The sequence below is a fragment of the Cnephaeus nilssonii genome (genome assembly GCF_951640355.1).
Source record: "Cnephaeus nilssonii genome assembly, chromosome: 9".
Classification (NCBI taxonomy): domain Eukaryota; kingdom Metazoa; phylum Chordata; class Mammalia; order Chiroptera; family Vespertilionidae; genus Cnephaeus; species Cnephaeus nilssonii.
Window position 1 is genome coordinate 38,236,265 of NC_137080.1, and position 19,736 is coordinate 38,256,000.

The 19,736-nt window shown below is 39.0% G+C and overlaps 1 protein-coding gene across 1 annotated transcript in view; it reads left to right on the top strand.

Moving 5' to 3' along the window:
* SNX3 (sorting nexin 3) overlaps positions 1 to 19,736 on the top strand; it is a 33,023-nt gene that overhangs the window by 1,116 nt on the left and 12,171 nt on the right. The gene's annotated exons all lie outside the window — the stretch shown is intronic.

The following is a 19,736-nucleotide window of genomic DNA, read 5'->3' on the forward strand; positions in this document are numbered from 1 at the left end:
TGACAAGAGCCTGTCCAGTTAGGGGTCTTGCTCTGTTCATGTAGAGGTTTGCACTTCATTGAATGAATGAATCAGCTGAAGTAGAAACACACAATTTCATGACTAGTATTTCTTGGCAATAAGTAATTCAGATGATTTGAAAGATGCTAATTGAGAATAATGCTTCACTTTCTGTAGTTCACGCTCATGTATGGAAGTATCTTTAAAAATCAACTACATAAAATGAACCCGGCTGTTAAAGATGACAACAACAACAAATTATTTTATTAAAAATTAAGCATAGTAAGAATTTAGCTTTAGAGTAATCAAACTTTACATAACAAGTTACTATTAACATTTAAATGGAATAATGTCTTCATTGACTTACCCACTTTTTGTGTGGTAAAAAAACACATGAAATTTATTGTCTTAACCGTTTTTAAATTCACAGTTCTGTAGTGTTAAATATATTCACATTGTTGTGAAACTTACTTTAAAAAATGATTTACTTACGTAGTTTTGCTAAATTAAATATCATCAAACTTTAAGATATGAAACTAACAATTTAATGACACAAGCTACTCATACCTCCCTACAGATCTGTAAAATGTGACCATAAGCAGTCTTGTTATAGTGAAACTGCAAATCCAGGCTCCAGTGTACCTAGGGAAGTACATTACCACCTAAGCCTACTGAAAAAGTGAGGTCTTTTTTTTTTTTTTAACTTTTGGAATTACTTTGGAGTGTCTTAAATATGTGGCTTATTGTTCACCAAAACAAACTTCCTCTTTTACCCTTATTCACCAAGCATGCTTTCCTTTCTTTCTTTTGCTGAAACAGAACTTGGTATTCCTGTTTCTAAACTTCCATAGCTAGTACTTCCTGTCACACAACTGAAGTGGAATCTCCTGCCTACACTTCCTCCATTTAATAACTGAGTTTATCTTACTGAGTGCATTACGTTAAATAGACTCTAGCCTGATAACTTAATTATTTTAAAAATATATCTGATACTTGGTTACCAAATAGCTGATGTGACACTTAAAAGTAAGTTGTGCTTTATGGTGTGATCATTTGCATTTTAAAGGCAATAATCTTAAGAATGATTACTAAGTTATAGAATTAACAAAGTGTACACATACACAGGTTTGTATTACCTAAAACAGTTTGTTGTATGTTAATGACTGTTACAGTCATAAATGCAAGTGCTCTATAAGAAAATGTAATTGAGTTTCTAATGCTTATAAAATGCCATTGTTGCCCTAGCCAGTTTGGTTCAGTGGATAGAGTGTCGGCCTGTGGACTGAAGGGTCCCACGTTCCATTCCTGTCAAGGGCACATGCCCAGGTTTCAGGCTCTATCCCCAGTGGAGGGCGTGCAAGAGGCAGCCAATCAATGATTCTCTCTCATCATTGATGTTTGTAGCTCCCTCTCCCTCTCCCTCTCCCTTTCTTTCTGAAATAAATAAAAATATATATTAAATAAAAAAAATGCCATTGTTTCTCATAATATGTAATGTTACTTAAAACTCAGGATACCATGTAGTAAGATATTAGTCTTATTTTAAGCTGCATATGGTTTTTGAGAACAAGTACAGTCTTGTATTAAGGCAGAATGGCCAGTGAAATGAACAGGTAAATCATTTTGTAATGACTTTTATTACTACTTTTCTACACTGTTGCTGCTCTCCCTAGTCTCTGCTACCTGCCTTTTGCTATTAAATTTGCCATGTGGCAAACCATTTTATGTTTCAGAGTTTGGGCCCTTAAACCATATTATAGTTACTCTTTAATTCTGGTCTTGAGAAAAATGTTCAGTTTTATAGAATCTGATTGAAATTACTCTAATTCACAGAGTAATTTTATCTGGATGGTGGCACTTTAGAATGCAAGTTTCCCAATCTCCATTTATCTTTTGGTTTGAGGATAGTGTTTAAGACTATTAGGATCCCTTGATTAGTATCTTTGGGCTTTTGAAAATAATTGGTGGTGGTAATGTTTTTAAAAATTGTTCTAATGGGTAGGTACAGCAGAGAGCACCATAAATGATTAAAGTTTAGGAAAGCTCAGGGTCTAGAATTATTTTGGCATATTAAAGAGAAGGCTAAAGGGAAAATTCAGTCATCGTTTATGAAGTTTGCGCTATAATGTAACTTTAATTTTCTGGAGATTTTAAATAAGATCTATTGTACCTAGAGACAACTGTTTCAAACAGGAATGAAGTTAAGGATCTTTCTTGAGCTCTGAGATCAAAGACTCGATTTATTATTTATTAGCAGAGTAGGATACAAAATTTAAACTCTACTTCCCCTTGGTAGAATAGGTATCCTAATAATAGTGCCTACCTCATAGGATTAAGTGAGATAATGCACATAAATCCCTTTAGCACAGTGACTGGTACATAATCACTCAAATGTTACCTCTTTCTCTTTTTTAAAAAAAATTTTTATTGACTTTATTGGGGTGGTGTCGATTAATAAAATTCACAGGTTTCTATTGTACAGTATCATCTGTATATTTCATCGTGGTTCATTCCTTAAAGTCAAGTCTCCAAAAGGTTACCTCTTTCTAAATACAGATATTTTCTAAAAGTCAGTAATCAGCATAGCCCTGACCAGGTAGCTCACTTGGTTAGAGCAAGCATGTCAAACTCAAAGGCTAACACAGGCCAAATAAACAAGGTTTAAGTTTATGTGGCCCCCCAAAAAACAAAAGCTTCAATTTTCATAGAAATGTAGGTTTATTTCCATAGAGACATGTTGAATACAAAGGGCTAAAATGAATGAGTAATTGTTAACATAAAATAATAGAACATTTGAATAAAAATTAATATTTTTTCTTGAACATTAACTTACCAGACACTGAATAACTGCACAAATTAATAATAGTAACACAAACCTATTTTTCTTGTTCTATGAAAGTGAAATATTTCCTGTTGCGCACACCAAACAAGTCGGTCCAAGACTAATGACGCAGCAGTCGGCTGCTAAAATATTCGCTGCTAGTATTAGTGGAGAGAAATGGTGCGCCTGCATGTAAGGTGTGTAAGGGAAATGAATGCAACACGATTATAGTAATCAGTCATTATCGAATGTTGTAGTTCATTATTAATAATGATGTATAACAGGATATTGTAAAAATTAAGTTACAAAATTTTTATTAAAACGTTTTTACATACCATTGCAGCCCGTGGGCTGCGAGTTTGACATGCTTGGTTTAGAGCGTAGTCCCGATACACCAAGGTTGTGCTTTTGATCCTGGGTGAAGGTACATACAAGAGTCAACCAATGAATGCATAACTAAGAACAACAAATTCATGTTCCTCCCTCCCTCTCTCCCTCTTCTCCTTTCCCTCCCTCTTTCTCTCCTTCTCTCTCTCTCTAAATTAAGCAAAAAAATAAATAAATGAAAGTCCGTGATTAGCTACATTTTCTGTGTTAATATGCAGCTGAGTTATTAAAATGTTAGATTATCTTATCAAGAAACCTACGTGGCATGAAAGTATACTTTCATTGAGGCTAATGTGATATTTTAAAAAAAAGCCATCTTGTCTAGTACTTAATCAAGTAACCTTTTTTCTTTAACGTTTTACATTTTTATTTTGTGTGATTCCGTGTGGAAGTTGTGATGCCATTTAGAACAGTAAATTTCACATTTAAGATTTTAAAAATATTGAAAAAATACTCCATATTTTAAGGTAAGTATGGTTCTTATGATTTTACTGTACTAGTATTTTTTCCAGTTTTATTGAGATATAATTGATATATAACATTGTATTTAGGGTGTACAATATAATGATTTGCTATATGATGTATTGTGAAATGATCATGACAATAAGTTTAGTTAATACTTACCATCTCACATAGTTACAAAAGTAGCCTTTTGAAGTTGAGGCATATTAAAATATAAAGCTGAACAGTACTGTTTGCTAATAAAATTATGACAAAGATGGTTAATAAAAGTAACATCTTGACAGTGTTTGCCTTTCTAAACCTGTGTTGGTGATTTTTCTTTGGGTAAATCCTCTCATTTTTTTGTTTATTTGTTAATCCTCACCTGCGGATATTTTTTCCATTGATTTTTAGAGAGAGTGGAAGGGAGGGGGAGAGACAGAGAGAGAAACATTGATGTGAGAGAGACATTGATTGGTTGCCTCCCACATGTGCCCTGACTGGGGCTGGGGATCGAACCTACAACCCAGGTACATACCCTTGACTGGATGTCGAACTCGAGACCCTTCAGTGCACCAGCCGATGCTCCAACCACTGAGCACACCAGCTAGAACTACAACTTAGTTTTAATGAAAGAAGGGAGGCATTGACTATTTTCTGCCAAACCAGATCTTTTTGCCTGTTTTATACAATCCATGTCCATATTCCTAAGTAATAAACATGGAAGTAAGCCAGAAGTCAAGGAAAGATGAAATATATATTCATTTAAGAAAAATCTACATTTTATTTTTTAAGCATATTTTTATTGATTCCAGAGATGAAGGGAGAGGGAGAGAGAGATAGAAACATCAATGATGAGAGAGAATCATTGATTGGCTGCCTCCTGCACGCCCCCTACTGGGGATCAAGTCCACAACCTGGGCATGTGCCCTGACCGGGAATTGAACTGTGACCTCTTAGTTCATAGGTGGATGCTCAACCACTGAGCCAGCTGGCCAGGCTGTTTACAGTTTATTAATAATCCTACTCTGCACCTTTAAAGTGGAAAGTCTAAAAGGGCTTAACTTTTAGCTATCATGGTGATTCCAAGTAGTAATAGAGATTTTCCTCTGCTCACCTTCATAATCATGCTTACCCCAAAAAAAGGCACTCAACTGTTTTTAGACACTTTGACATTTGTACTATATTATGCTGCTTCCCTGTAAGCAGAGCCAGCAATTTTTTGAACATTAAAAAGCAATATTATAATCTTGTTACTGCTGTTTATTGATTCCCTAGATAAATGACTTAAAGCTTTCAACCAGAGTCCTACTTCTTTAAAGAAATATTTAACTTAGGAATTTGGACATGGTTGTAAAGTGTGACATTGGCTGTAGCTTGCTAGAAAATGTGTATCAATTAGAATATAGTTTTGGCTGTTCTCACAGAGACCTCAAAAATAGAGGTGTTTTTTTTTTCACGTTGAAGAGGCCTTGGGGGCAATCCATGGCTTGTATTGTGGCTTCACCACCAGCTTCCAACATTACATCCACATTCTAGCCAAGGGAAAGGTATACCCTGCCCATTGACACAAGTAGCCACAAAGGAAGTTGGAAAATTTAGTGTAGCTGGGCAGCCATGTGAAGAAAGGAAAAACAGACACTGTTCTTTGCTTTCCCACAATAGCAAATACTGAGTGATTGGGATCGGCTTTTTTAAGGTGTAGCTTTAGCAACATTCTGATCATCTCCTAATTCTTTCGTCTTTTTTGCTGATATCTGAAATTTCAGAGTTTTGAGAATGTTCACTAGATTTTGAAGAAATAAAGTTGAGCTCTCATTAGTTTTGTTAATCTTTTTTTTTTTTTTTTTTAGTTTTGTTAATCTTAAAATGTGAATGAATTTTGATCCTTTCCTGAGAAATAATATTGTTGAATAGAGAAAGGAGGCAAGCATGAAGAAATGGCATATCTGATAGTGGTATATCATGGGACTGAGTTAGGTTAGAGGTACTGAAAGTAGATAATTAACTTTTTTTTTTTTTCCTTCAGTGACTGTTTAAAATTATGTGGGCATTTTTACTTAGGACCAGCATTTTAGTTTGTGACATTAACTGATGGAGTATGTAATTTGCGTCACCAAAATAAGTGAGATCATTATCTCTTACCAGAAAATCTTAGGAAGACTTCAGATAATTTTTATAAAAGCCCTTTGTGTCAGATAATATTGGAATGATCACTTTCCAATTCTTTGGTTTTAGACTTTGATTTTGTCACTGGTGTCTCTATTTCCTTGGCTTTTCTAAAGTTATTTCCACCCCTGTCCCTGTCCCCTATAGCTTGTTTGCTTTTCATTCCTGCCCTTGTGGTATGAGCTTCTCTGTTCTATAGTAAGTTTGGGTATTCTAATCTATATAGAGTAGGGATAGAGAATTTTTTTTCTACCAAGGGCCATTTGGATATTTATAACATCATTCCTGGGCCATCCAAAATTATCAACTTAAAAATTAGCCTGCTCTTTTGATCAAACATTTAATGAACTCACCTCTAATGCCTTGGCAGGGCCAGACCAAATGATTTCACAGGTCTTATATGGCCCATGGGCCAGACATTCCCCACCCCTGATATAGAGGAACAAAATATTAAGACATACTAGAGGCCCAGTGCACGAATTCATGCACCAGTGGGGTCCCTCAGCCTGGCCTGCAGGTTTGGGCCGAAACTGGCTCTCTGACATCCCCCGAGGGGTCCCGGATTTCGAGAGTGCGCAGGCCAGGCCAAGGGACCCCACTGGTGCACGATCGGGGCTGGGGAGGGATCATGGGAGGGCTCCAGGGCGTGTCCAGCCTGTCTCACTCAGTCCTGATGGGCCGGATCGCAGCAGCAAGCTAACCTACCAGTCAGAGCGCCTGCCCTCTGGTGGTCGACCGGTCGACTGTATGCCCCCTGATGGTCAGTGCACGTCATAGCGAGCTGTTGAGCGTCCTTAGCATATCATTAGCATATTACACTTTGATTGGTTCAACAGACGACCGGGCACTTAGCATATTAAGCTTTTATTATTATAGGATAGAATCTCAAAGCCTCCCCTCCTTGTGTCTAGTTCTTAGTTATCTCAGTATCTCACTCTTGTCTTGCCTTGCCATTATTGGTTATCTTCAGGTGGAAACAGAAGTATGTACAAATTTTATCACCAATAAATCAACAAACAGCAAGTGTTGGCAAGGATGTGGAGAAAAGGGAACCCTTGCACACTGTTGGTTGGGAATGCTGATTGGTGCAGTCACTGTGGAAAGCAGTATGGAGTTACCTCAGAAAATTGAAAATTGAACTGCCTTATGACTCAATGATTCCACTTCTGGAATTTATTCTAAGAAACTCGAAACACTAATTCAAAAGAATATATGTACCCCTGCCCAGCTGGGGTGGCTCAATGATTGAGTGTAAACCTATGAACCAGGTGGTCGCTGTTTGATTCCTGGTCAGGGCACATGCCCAGGTTGCAGGCTTAATCCCCAGTGAGTTGGCATTCAGGAGGCAGCCGATCAATGATTCTCTCTCATCATTGATGTTTCTATCTCCTCCCTTCCTCTCTGAAATCAATAAAAATATATTTAAAAAAAAGAATATATGTACCTCTGTGTTCATTGCAGCATTATTTACAATAGCCAAGATTTGGAAGCAGCCCAAATGTCTGTCTGTCAGATAAGTGGATAAAAAAGCTGTGGTACATTTATACAGTGGAATACTACTCTGCTGTAAAAAGGAAGAAAATTTTATTGTTTGCAACAGCAAGCATAGACCTGGAGAACATTATGCTAAGTGAAATAAGCCAGTCAGAGAAAGACAAGTATCATCTGACTTCACTCATGTGGAATTTAATGAACAAACTGAACTACCAAGCAAAATAGAGATAGACTCATAGAGAACAGGCAGACAGCTCTAGTAGGGAGTGGGGGTGGAGGGATTGAGCAAGAAAGAGAATTGATGGACATGGACAACAGTATGGTGCACTGGCCTTGGTGTATCTCGAGAGGTGCAAAGTCAGTCACTGCCTGTACCCTGCCCGGGGCCACATGGCATGAGCTACAGAGCAATCTACAGATGGCTGCTACCTGTGCTGGGCTTGGAGATGCCCAAAAGAGGCCAAACTGCCATCCAAGGCTGATTGCTGCTAGAGCCACTTAGCAAGAGGTAGCCGGTAGGCAGAGGCCAGATGCTGCTTGTTTGAGAGATTGTAGGAAAGTTTGAAGCATGAAGCAAGAGAGGTCATTTGTATGGAAAAGTGACTGGAAATGGCTTGTGTGGGCCCTCAATTTGAGTGGGACAGGGTCTCAGGGAATCACTAGGGCTGGGCGAACAGTGTGAGCCAGGTTGATGGAGACTTAGATCTGGTGCCTACATGCTGGCTCAATGGGGGTGGGGATTCAGAAAAGGAACAATGGCCTCTGCCAGCACTTTTGTCTGGCAGAAAGCTGCCTCCCTTACTCTTGCCCTGATGCCAGACCATTCACTTACTCCCATTATATCCCTGGTTCCTTTCAAGCTACTGCCCCAGCGCTGGAGCTCAGAGGGAGTGAGTCAGAGTAAATCCATGCTTGGGCCCTTCAAGAGGAATGCCCTAGGACTCCAGCAGCCCTCTGTCTCTCTCAGCCACAATCCCTGCTGGGTTTTACAGTCAGAAGTTATGTGGACTTCTCTTCCTGGCTCTGGAACCCTGGACTGGGAGGCCTCTTTTGGGGCTGGGACCCCTCCTCAGGGGACTTCTGCAGCCAAGATATCCTTCCCAATTTTAAACCACCACACATGGTTGTATGGCCAGCCCAGTCTGTGTTTCCACTGCTCTCACCAGTCTCGATGTCGCTTCAAATTCCTAATTGTAGGACTTCCATTTGACTAGATTTCAGGTGATTCTGAATGATGGTTGTTCTGTAGTTTAATTGTAATTTTGTTGTGGCTATGGGAGGATTCGAGTATTGCATTTACCTACACCGCCATCTTGACCAGAATCCTGTCTTTAGCTGGAGAGTTGGCATGTCTGGCTCTCACTTGGATTGCCTTATTCTCTTCCACATAGCCTGTCATTCTCCAGTCAGCTAGACTAACTTCCTTATATGGCAATCTTAGAATAGCATTCGAAGAGGATGAAGATGGAAGTTTTGAGACCTGAGTTTTCAGCTCAGAAACTTGCTTATCCCTTCTACCACATTCTGTTGGTCAAAGCAAGTCATAAGGCTAGTCCAGATTCAAGGGGTGGGGAAATATACTCCATCTCTTGAAAGGAAGGAGCTTCAAAGAATTTGTGACAACATTACTTATTAGGAATGTCCAAATGCCATGGTTGGTGGTGGTACTTGTGACTTGGGTGACTTTGTAGGCAGAATAATGACTCCCCAAAGATATCCACTTCCTAAACCTCTGAACCTTACATAGCAAAAGTGACTTCAAATGTGTGATTAAGTTTAGGGTCTTGAGATGAGCACATTGTTCTGTATTATCTGGTTAGGCCCAGTGTAATCACAAGGGTCTTTGTAAGTGAAAGAGATAGGAGAGTCAGCCTTAGAAGGAAGTGTGGCAGTGGACACAGAGGTTGGAGTGCTGTCATTGTTGACTGTAGATGGAGGAGAGGGCCATGAGCCAAAGAATGCAGCCAGCTCTAGAAGCTAGAAAAGGCCACGTAACACATTCTCCCTGATGCAGCCCTGATGATACCTTGATATAGCCCAACTAGAAGCCCTATGCACGAAGACTCGTGCAAGAGTAGGCCTTTCTTCCCCTGGCAGCCAGCAGGTGGTGGGCTCACTCCAGCAGCCTGTGCAGTGGCGGTGGGGGTGGCAAGCGTTGTGCACTCCGACGCCGCTTCCTCCTTGCCCTCTCTCTCCAGAGAGTTCCTCTGTGCAGCGCTGGCACTCCAGGGAAGGCATGGAGGGGAAGAGGTGAGGGGTGCAAGGCAGGCGGGGAGGACTGGAGAGGTGGGGTGCATTAGTGCGTTTCACTCTCCCATTGTGAAAGTGGGATGCACCTGGCCCCCTTCCTCATCCTCTTCCTCCTCCGCCCTTCGCCTCCTACCCGCCCGTCCTCCCTCCACAAGCATCGCCCCTTCCTTCTGGATTTGGTGAGATAGGGAGGAGGGAGATCTGATAATTTGGGTTATTGTGTAGGTGGCCTCTTTCATCTATTCAAAACAAAGCTGAGCCGCCTGCCGCTGCAGCCATGGCCGCCACCATCGCCCCTTGGCTGGCCCGGGGCTCCTGGGGCGTGCTAACTGTGCACTGAGCAAGCTACTGTGTGCGTCTGTGTCCACGCCCGCAGGGCTGCTCCAACGCTAGGGTTTTGTTTACCAGAGCAGCAGGGCAGGGGTGGGGTAGAGGGAGACGCCAGACCCCGGGAGCTATGACCTCAGGCACCAGAGGGTTGCCTCTGAGGCCGGGGGCTGAGCCACAGGGAGGCTGCAAGAACAGTTGACAGGTGTGGAGCATGGCAGGGAGGCCCTGAGGAGGCCCGGAGTGGCCAGGGTGCGGGGCTGCCACCATCTTTGTCAGGTTAATTGGCATACTCCTGATTAGATGTGGGTGTTGTGAAGTGATGGTCAATTTACATACTTCTCTTTTATTAGTATAGATGAGACCCATTTTGGACTTCTGACCTCCAAAATTGTAAGATAAATTTGTGTTGTTTTAAGCTACTAAGTTTGTGGTAATTTGCTACAGCAGCAATAGGAAAGTAATAAGAGTGACCATGCTCCTGTCTTAAAGATCATTTCCAACAGAAAGAGACACTCTAGACTCCAAGAGAGTGCGAGTCAGTAGAGACTTGGTTTCAGCCTGACACTGATCCTTGGTCATAGGCCACAGCCTTATCTTTCTTCTTTCCCATTATAATCTAGTACTGTTGGTTCTCATTATCACTCCTTCTAGTCTGCCAAGATGCTTTACCAAAGGTGTGAAAGATATTTTTTTTTCTCATGGAAAAAGTTGAGTGCCTTACTTAAGTTAATAGGCTGTAAAGAATTATTTTTCCAAATTAAAGAGAAAATTACTAAAACACTGAATATAAGAGAAAGAACCACATAACCTTTGATAAAGTTGTTTATGCTTCTGTTGTGATCTAGTGCCCTTGAATGAGAGAGGGTTAACTTCTGAGACTAGACAAGTGTAAAATTATGTGTACCAGGTGATGAATACTTTAGGTTATGGGCTCTTGATTAAAATTTAACTTAGAAATGTTTCATTCTTTGTCAGGCCTTTGACCCTTCATAATTCCAAATAAGGTCTTAGAAGTATAGTATCTTCCATTCACTGCACACATTCGGAGAAAAGTACCTTGACTTTTGCAATTTATAATTCTAGGGCTCAAAGTCTAAAATATACTTAAGTATTTCTGTCCGTAAATGTATAACTTCACAATTTCTTCTGATGTCACAGTACTTTTTCGAATTTTGAGAAGGAACCTCCATCTTAACTTCAGGCAGTCATTTAAAATGAGCAAGAACATTGTTTTCTAAAATGTCCACATCCATTTGTGATAAGACAGATTTTATCTTTTTGTGTGTGTGCTTTATTTATTTGCCCTATTTTTCTGTGTATAAGACGGCCCCCACTTTTCCAACCCAAAATTAAGAAATCACTATTTTAAATATAAAACAGAACACATTTTTATTTAGTAATTACCGCAGGTAATGTTTACATACCAGTACTATGATATTATGCGGCATAGCACCTTATTCAGCCTCTGTTGCATCACTGTTCTCTTCTTCATCACTGTTAGTCCCAGTCATATCAATTTCTTCAACTTCTGTTGTATCACTGCTGTCTTCTGAGTCACTGTCTATATATGTGAGGTCATCCTCATAAACTGGTGGCATTTTCTGAGCTAACTTTGTTCATGTTCTCATGGCCAACCCTTCTCTCCTCATGAAATTGAAGCACCATTTTGTCTTTCCTGTAAAATCAACAATGTTCATTTCACTTGCAAACATTCTTGCCTGACATTGAATAAGCTTGGTTGATATACATAAGCCACTCTGGCGCTGCTCCATAATCTAAGTCTTAAGGCTCTGCTCCAAGTTTACCCATTTTGTTGGTTTTCCTCTTAAGGCCTTCTTCTTTTTTGGCATCTTAAGGAGTTGTTCTTCCTGTTTCCTCCACTGTCTGATCATACACTCACTGGGAGGAGGTCCAAATTGTCTCTCTGCAGCTCTGTATCCATGCTCTTTTGCATAGCTGATTACATTCAGTTTGAATTTTGCAGAGTAAGACAATTGCTTACCAGTATTTATCTTTTTATTTTTTGACATCTTTATGGGCTCAGAACGCTCTGGTTGGTCCCTGTTGCATCTGTGCCCTCTCCACCTCCACCTCCAATTATGGCATCAGCTGATGTCAGTAACAATAAGGCTCGTGATTGCAGGAAGTCTATTTGACAAGGTATGGGCAGCTACATGCAGGTGTGGCTCCCTCCTCAGCTGACTTCCGTGTATAAGATGCCCCTCAATTTTCAGTCTAACAATTTTAGAAAAAAATAGCATCTTATACACGGAAAATATGTTTTTTTTTTGTTCTGTATTTTTTTTCCTGATAAGACAGATTTTAAAAATCCAACTTAAGAAAAGATGATGAAGTATATAAAAATCTGTATCAAGTATGTAAGGCATCCAGAGCTTCTATATGAAAAGTATTCAAGAATGTCAAAAGCAGCCTGGCCGTGTTGCTCAGTGGTTGAGCATCGACCTATCAACCAGGAGATTCTCCATTAGGGCACATGCCCAGGTATCGGGCTCGATCCCCATTGAGGGGCGAGCAAGAGGTAGCTGATCAATAATTCTCTCTTATCAGATGTTTCTATCTCTCCCTCTCCCTTCTTCTCTGAAATAAATAAAAATATGTGTTTTGTTTTTTAAAAAAAGAATGTCAAAACTAAGGGAGCATAGTAGAAAAATTATAACTGTAGAATATGACAAAACATTCATAAAATTAAGAAGAGCTTTGTAAGTTGAATTAGGTTATCAGTTCTGAATATAGTTAAGTGGATTATTTAGGAAAAAATGTTATTTAATCTGCCTTACTCTAGAGCTTTTGATCTGCCTTTGTCTAAAATTGGTCTAATATAGTAACCTTTAGCCAAATGGAGCTATTTGAATTAAAATGTTAGACTCAAGCTCTACCTGGTTTGACTCAGTGGATAGAGCATTGGCCTGTGGACTGAAGGGTCCTAGGTTCGATTCTGATCAAGGGCACATGCTCTGTTGTGGGCTTGGCCCCCAGTAGGGGGCTTGCAGGAGGCAGCTGATCAATGGTTCTCTCTCATCATTGATATTTCTATCTCTCTCCCCCTCTCCCTTCCTCTCTAAAATCAATAAAAATATATTTTAAAATCTTAGACTCAAACTACCTGGAATTGAAGTTGACTTGTTTGTCTTGTCTTTAGTTGATTATAAGTTATATTGGCCTCGAATATACAGGGGGGTCATATATGAAGGGATCAGTGTACACAGGGCTTTTTCTTTTCTTTTTTTTAAATATATTTTATTAATTTTTTACAGAGAGGAAGAGAGAGGGATAGAGAGTTAGAAACATCGATGAGAGAGAAACATCGATCAGCTGCCTCCTGCACACCCCCCACTGGGGATGTGCCCGCAACCAAGGTACATGCCCTTGACCGGAATCGAACCCGGGACCCTTGAGTCCGCAGGCCGACGCTCTATCCACTGAGCCAAACCGGTTTCGGCAGGGCTTTTTCTATTGAGTTTCTTTGACCTTTTTGCCCCATCTCACTGTGTTTCTGGTCAGTAGTCACAGTCTGGTCACTGGGACCCCTGTGACAACCTCCAACGTGTGCACCAACTTCACACAGACCCCGTTCTCTGTGACAATTAAGATAGAACAACTTTTAATCCAACCAAAGGTTAGAGACTTATTTTTTTGATAGGACCATTTATTACCTTAGGAAATTGCTTAACTAAAGTGAACTGGGATGAGAAAAATAGTGCTTTTTAGAGGGCATACTACCTTTTTTTCTCTTCAGTCCTGTCCAGAACGGTCCCGGTTGGATGTAAAGTCTATGGTCCCCGACAGAGTTCAGTTATATCTGGAGAAATCTGTAGGATTAAGTAAATATTCATAAGCAAATATGAGTGAATTTTGCCTTACAGTAGAATTGTTATTCCACAAGTCCATTAAAGGTTGCTCATTGAAAAACCTTGCATGAGCTTGTAAATGAGTCTTGTTGCCAATTCACAAATGAAGAATATGGACAAAGAAGGAAAAGTATATGGAATTACTTGGTTCGTGCATTAAACCAATCTAGATAATTTCTTCTCTATTGTTTTGGAAATTATACCATAAAGGATACTTCTTCTAAAATAGCGGGAAATTGTATCACTGGAAAGCCATGTCCTTTTTTTTTTTTTTTTTTTTACAAAACTAAACCAAATACCTTGGCTTAGTGACAATCTACATTTCAAAGGTTCACCAGACTAAAAGCTTATTCTTCACTTAAATGACTTCTCCCCAGACATATTTAGAGTTCATCTAGGTTATAAACCATATCTCCAGTTATTCATGCTGTTCCAGATTGGGTAAAACAAGTATCAAAAGTACTGAAGGGAGAGGTAATAGCTTAAGCACTTCTCAGCTTATCCTTTATCTCTAGATGTAGATATTTGGAGAAATGCAACCGTTTAATGAGAACTGTAGTGGGGCATCCATTTACATCTCTTAGGATTGGTTGAATAGAGTATGGTCTATTGAGTATACTTTTGATGTCGTTGCCAGTCTCTCTTTTCAAATGTACACGTGACACTATCTGAAGAAATACTAGAAACACCTAGTAAACATTTTTCTAATATCTTTTGTTAAGCTATATTCAGGTGATCACATTATGAGGCTTGGTTTTCTGCTTAGCTATCAGTGATAATCGGGTTACATATAGGGTATCTGTGAGCTGCTGACTTTAATAGGTCAGCCTGTGTAAGTGTGTAAGACTCAGTTCTTTGGAGACTAATAATGTGGCAGTTTCCTCCGCTTAGATGTGAAGGGAGCACTTGTTTTAGAGCTCTGTAACATGGCTTCAGAAATCTGTTCTTTTCTCATATAATGTCTGGATTCCTGATGATTTTACTCCATGTGACTAGTAATACTTTGTGGGAAATGGCTGGTTTCCCTTTAATTTAAAATAGCGGTTTAAGGGTATCAGGCATCATACAGACCTCTTATAACATTTCATTTTTTTGGAGCTTTGTTTCTGGTACATGATTAGAACAAGTGTACAGTAACAAAATAATATTGAACTGTCTTCTTCGGATTTTTAGTCTTGTTCTTTTCTAGTTTTCTGAACATCTCAGGTACATAAACAGTCCATCACCTTCATGAGCTACTCAAAATGCATCCTCCTCTTGGAAATGAAAAGGCAAGATGCACAGAAGCTTGAGAGGTGCCGTGAATTTCTCCTAGGGCAAGTACAACTATTCTTGGCTCCATCTTAGCCATGTAGAGTATAAGTCCTCTTCTGGTTTTGCATTTTCACACTGTACTTGGCAGAGTAGAGCTTTCCTACAATAAGCCAGTCTCCTAATGGTTAAATCAGGCAAATAACTTCACCTAAAAATGTGAATTTTCCAAGAAGCTTTAAATTTAAAACTTCATTCTGTAAGGTGTTTTTTTTTTAATTTAATTTTATTTTTATCTTATTATTATTTTTTTAAATACTCACCTGAGGATATTTATTTTAGGGAGAGTAGAAAAGAGAGGGAAAGAAGAGAGAAACATTGATGTGAGAGAAACACATCGATTGGTTGCCTCCTGCACGAGCCTTGACCAGGGCCCGGGCTGGGGAGGAGCCTGCAACTGAGGTACATGCCCTTGACCAGAATCGAACCCGGGACCCATGGATCTGCAGGCCGACACTCTATCCACTGAGCCAAACCGGCTAGGGCTCATTCTGTAAGTTTTAAATTTAGCTGAGTAAATTCCAAATAGCACTAAATCCAAAAGCCTAATACGCAGATCGACCAAACGGTGGAACGACGACCCGTCGCTATGACACGCACTGACCACCAGTGGGTAGACACTCAATGCAGGAGCTGCCCCCAGGCCTCAGGCCAGCCAAGGCGGGGTGCCAGCAGGGCCCCCCGGATCGCCCTGCCAGTTGCCCCACAGATTGGCCCTGATCGCCAGCCAGACCTAGGGACCCTGTCCATTCACGAATTTCGTGCACCAGGTCTCCAGTTTTATTATAAAGGGCAAGTGCAAGAGTAAGAAAATCTTACAATAAAGAGGAAGAAAGGTAACTTCATTTTGGAAAAACCTGGCTTACCTAACCTTAACAAAGTGATTCAGTAATAGGACAATATGCCATCTGATGTGATACACTGAGAAGGCCAACATTCCTGCATTAGGAACATTCCTGCCCCAAATGCAGAACATGAAGCTGGTCATGAGGAAACAAACACAGATGTCTGGCCTGCACTCTTTAAAATTGTTCATGTCTTGCATGGCTAAAAGGCAGGAGAACTGTTCTAGATTGGAGGAGACTAAAAAGACAATGAGTGCTTGATTCTTAAAGGGATTCTGTTTTTTTAAGAGTTATGAAGGATGCTATTGGGACAACTGGTAAAATTTTAATATGGGCTGTATGTCAGCATTTAATGTGCTGTATTTGGTCCTTGTTCTGTGGATATACAAGAGAATGTCCTTAGGAAATGCACACTGAAGGACCTAGTGGTAAGGGGTTATAATGTCTGCAGTTTACTCTCAAATGGTTTAGCAAAAATAACGGTAGAAGATATACAAAGTAAACATCACAATAAGAATTGGTTAAAAGTATAAGGAGAGTGTTATAATATTAGAACTTTTTGCTAAGTTTTTAAAAAGACACAAAATGGGTAATGTAAGAAAAACAAAGAAATAACTTAAGACTTACGATGCAATTATTGTGTGATGGGTATAGTTCTAAGAATGTTTTATGTATTACCTCATTTTATCAAGACAACAACTGTATGAGATAGGATTATAAGAATATAGTTTCCCAGCATTACAGATCTTATTTATTTCAAGATATTTATATGATTTCCTAAGTAGTAGAAAAGAAATCATCTAGGTTAATTTAACTTCTAAACCATCTAATTTTATATACTTTCCACACTATTTATTATTTCCAGTTTATAGATGAGCAAATTAAGAAACAGGGAGATTAAGTTGCCCAACTCACATAGCTAAGTGGTATTGCTGGAATTTAACCCTAGACAAAGACTGAGCTCTTAACCACTATAATATGGAATATTAGAAAGTGTATACTCATATACTGAATGAATCTCTGAGATTTTAAAGTAAGAATGAGAGTTAGTAGGGTTACTAACTTTGATTTTCTTCTCCTATAAAAGGAATAGTATGACTATTGTGTCAAAAGTTTTATAAAACAGTATATTAAAAATAATCTCAAATTTGATTAGTCTCCTGTTTCTTTAATTCGAGCATTGAGTGTTTTACATCTATGTTTTCTCTGTTATTTTTAGTCTCTATTTCAGGGGTCCTCAAACTTTTTAAACAGGGGGGGCCAGTTCACTGTCCCTCAGACCGTTGGAGGGCCGGACTATAGTTTAAAAAAAACTATGAACAAATTCCTATGCACACTGAACATATCTTATTTTGAAGTAAAAAAACAAAACGGCAAAAACACCCGCATGTGGCCCGCAGGCTGTAGTTTGAGGACGCCTGCTCTATTTCATTTATTTCTGCTCTGAACTTTATTACTTCTTCATTCTACTTGTTTTGTGTTTTGCTTGTTCTTTTTCTAGTTTCCAAAGGTGGAAGGTTAGGTTATTCATTTGAGATATACTTCTTTTTCAATGTGGACATTTGCAGCTATACATTTCCTCCTAAGCACTGCTTTAGCTGCTTATTGTATGATCTTTGAACCAGTCTGATGTGGTATGGTAATAATTTCTATACTTGTGTATAAATCATCTGGGGAACTCTTTTTATTTTTATTTTATTTTCCAGAATGTTTGTTCACCAAGCATTTTTGAAAAGTAATTTACTGAAAGTATTACATATGTCCCATTTTCCCCCATTGACCCCCTCCAGCCGCCCCCACCCTGCCCCAGGCCCTCACTGCCCCAATTGTCTGTGGCCATGGGCCATGCATATATGCATACAAGGTTCTTGGTTGATTACTTCCTACCCACCCACCCTCCCCTGCCTTCCCTCCGAGATTCTGCACTTTGTTCCATGCTTCCATGTCTCTGGATTCACTACATTCATCAGTTTGTTACTTAGATTTGGGGAACTCTTTTTAAAGAGCCCATTCCACTAAAAGCTGGTTTAGTTGATCTGAGATCTGAGGTAGGACTCAGGACTTTTTTTTATTATTATTAATGACTACCCAGATTATTACCATTGAAAACTTATTGAGCTGTACCTCAATGTATTTGTGCACTTTTCTATATTTGTGTTATACTTCCACTTCAGAAATTGTTTTAAGCTACTCAGGTAATTTTGAAGTTTACCAGGTTGAAGAACCACTGATGTCTTTGATTTTAGTAGTTGAGGTAGGATATGGAGTAGAGATTTTTGATTGACTTATTTTTGCTCTTTTAACTTTGTGTCCCATATTTTAGATGTTATAAATGTTATATTTTGTAAAAGCTATATAAAATTTCATTTTACGATTGTAAGAATTTAATTAGGTTTTTTAGTGTTGTTTTGCTATTACATAAACACTGCTAATGTAAACCTCTGCACCAATATCTTTTTGCATGTGGAAATATTTGTAGGATTAATCCTTAGTGAACTTCTTGGCTCAAAAGATATATGCATTTAAAGGAATGATATGGGGGAGTAAAGTACAACATAGGGAGTATACTCAGTAATGTAGTTACTATGCTTGGTGTCATATGGCTACTAGACTTATCAGGGTGATCATTTTATAAGGCATGTCAGTGTCTGCTCACTATGTTTTACACCTGAAACTAATACTGTATGTCAACTCTAATTGAAAAATAACTTTTTTTAAAAAAAGGGGTGAAAATGTCACCAAAATGGCCTCCTTACAGGTTGTGCCAAGTTTTCACTACCATTAGCACGTATTTTTATTTATTTATTTTTCTTTTTAATGACTTTTAAAAAAATATATTTTTATTGACTTCAGAGAGAGGCCGGGAGAGGGAGAGAGATAGGAACATCAGTGACAAGAGAGACTCAGTTGGCTCCCTCCTGCATGCCCCCTACTGGGGATCCAGCTCACAATCCAGGCATGTGCCCTGACCAGGAATCAAACCAACACCTCCTGATTCATGGGTCAAGGCTCAACCACAGCCACACAAGCTGGGCATTAGCAGGTGTTTTTAGTTGTTTTTATCTCTCTACCCTTACTGTCACCGGGAATTAAATTTTAATGCATGCCTGTTTGATATATGAAAATGGGATCTTACTGTTTTAACTGGCATTTCTTGTGTGAGTGAAGTTGGGTGTTATTGGCCATTCATTTTTCTGTGTTCTGCCTATTTTATTTGTCAGGTTATTCATCTTTTTCTTTCATTGTTTTCTAACTTCTTTACCTTTTAATGAAATTACCTCTTTGTTTTATGTTGCAGATATTTATTTGTTTTTGGTGTTTCAACTTTATTTTTGTTGATTATGTATGGTATTTTTAAGCACATAAATTTATATTCCCCACCTTACCTAGCACTATAGTATAGATGCTCCCAGAATGTAATAATAGTTGAATCCTCCCAAAACTGTTGGAAAGAATTATTATCCTTACTCCTCTTTCTTTAAAACCAAAAACCAAAAACCAACGTAGAACATTTTATAAGTGTTAAGTTGAAAGTGACCAGTCATAAGAGTTTGTAATCAGTGGTGATAGTTCATTGGCTTAAACAAAAAACCTGCTCGTTTTCCATTTGTATTTTGATCAAGTTGAATTGAAATTCCTTGTGATGATCAGGAAGACATTGACAGGCAAACTTACACTCTAAAGCAGAGGTCCTCAAACTACGGCCCGTGGGCCACATGTTTTTGCCGTTTTGTTTTTTTACTTCAAAATAAGATATGTGCAGTGTGCATAGGAATTTGTTCATAGTTTTTTTAAAACTATAGTCCAGCCCTCCAACGG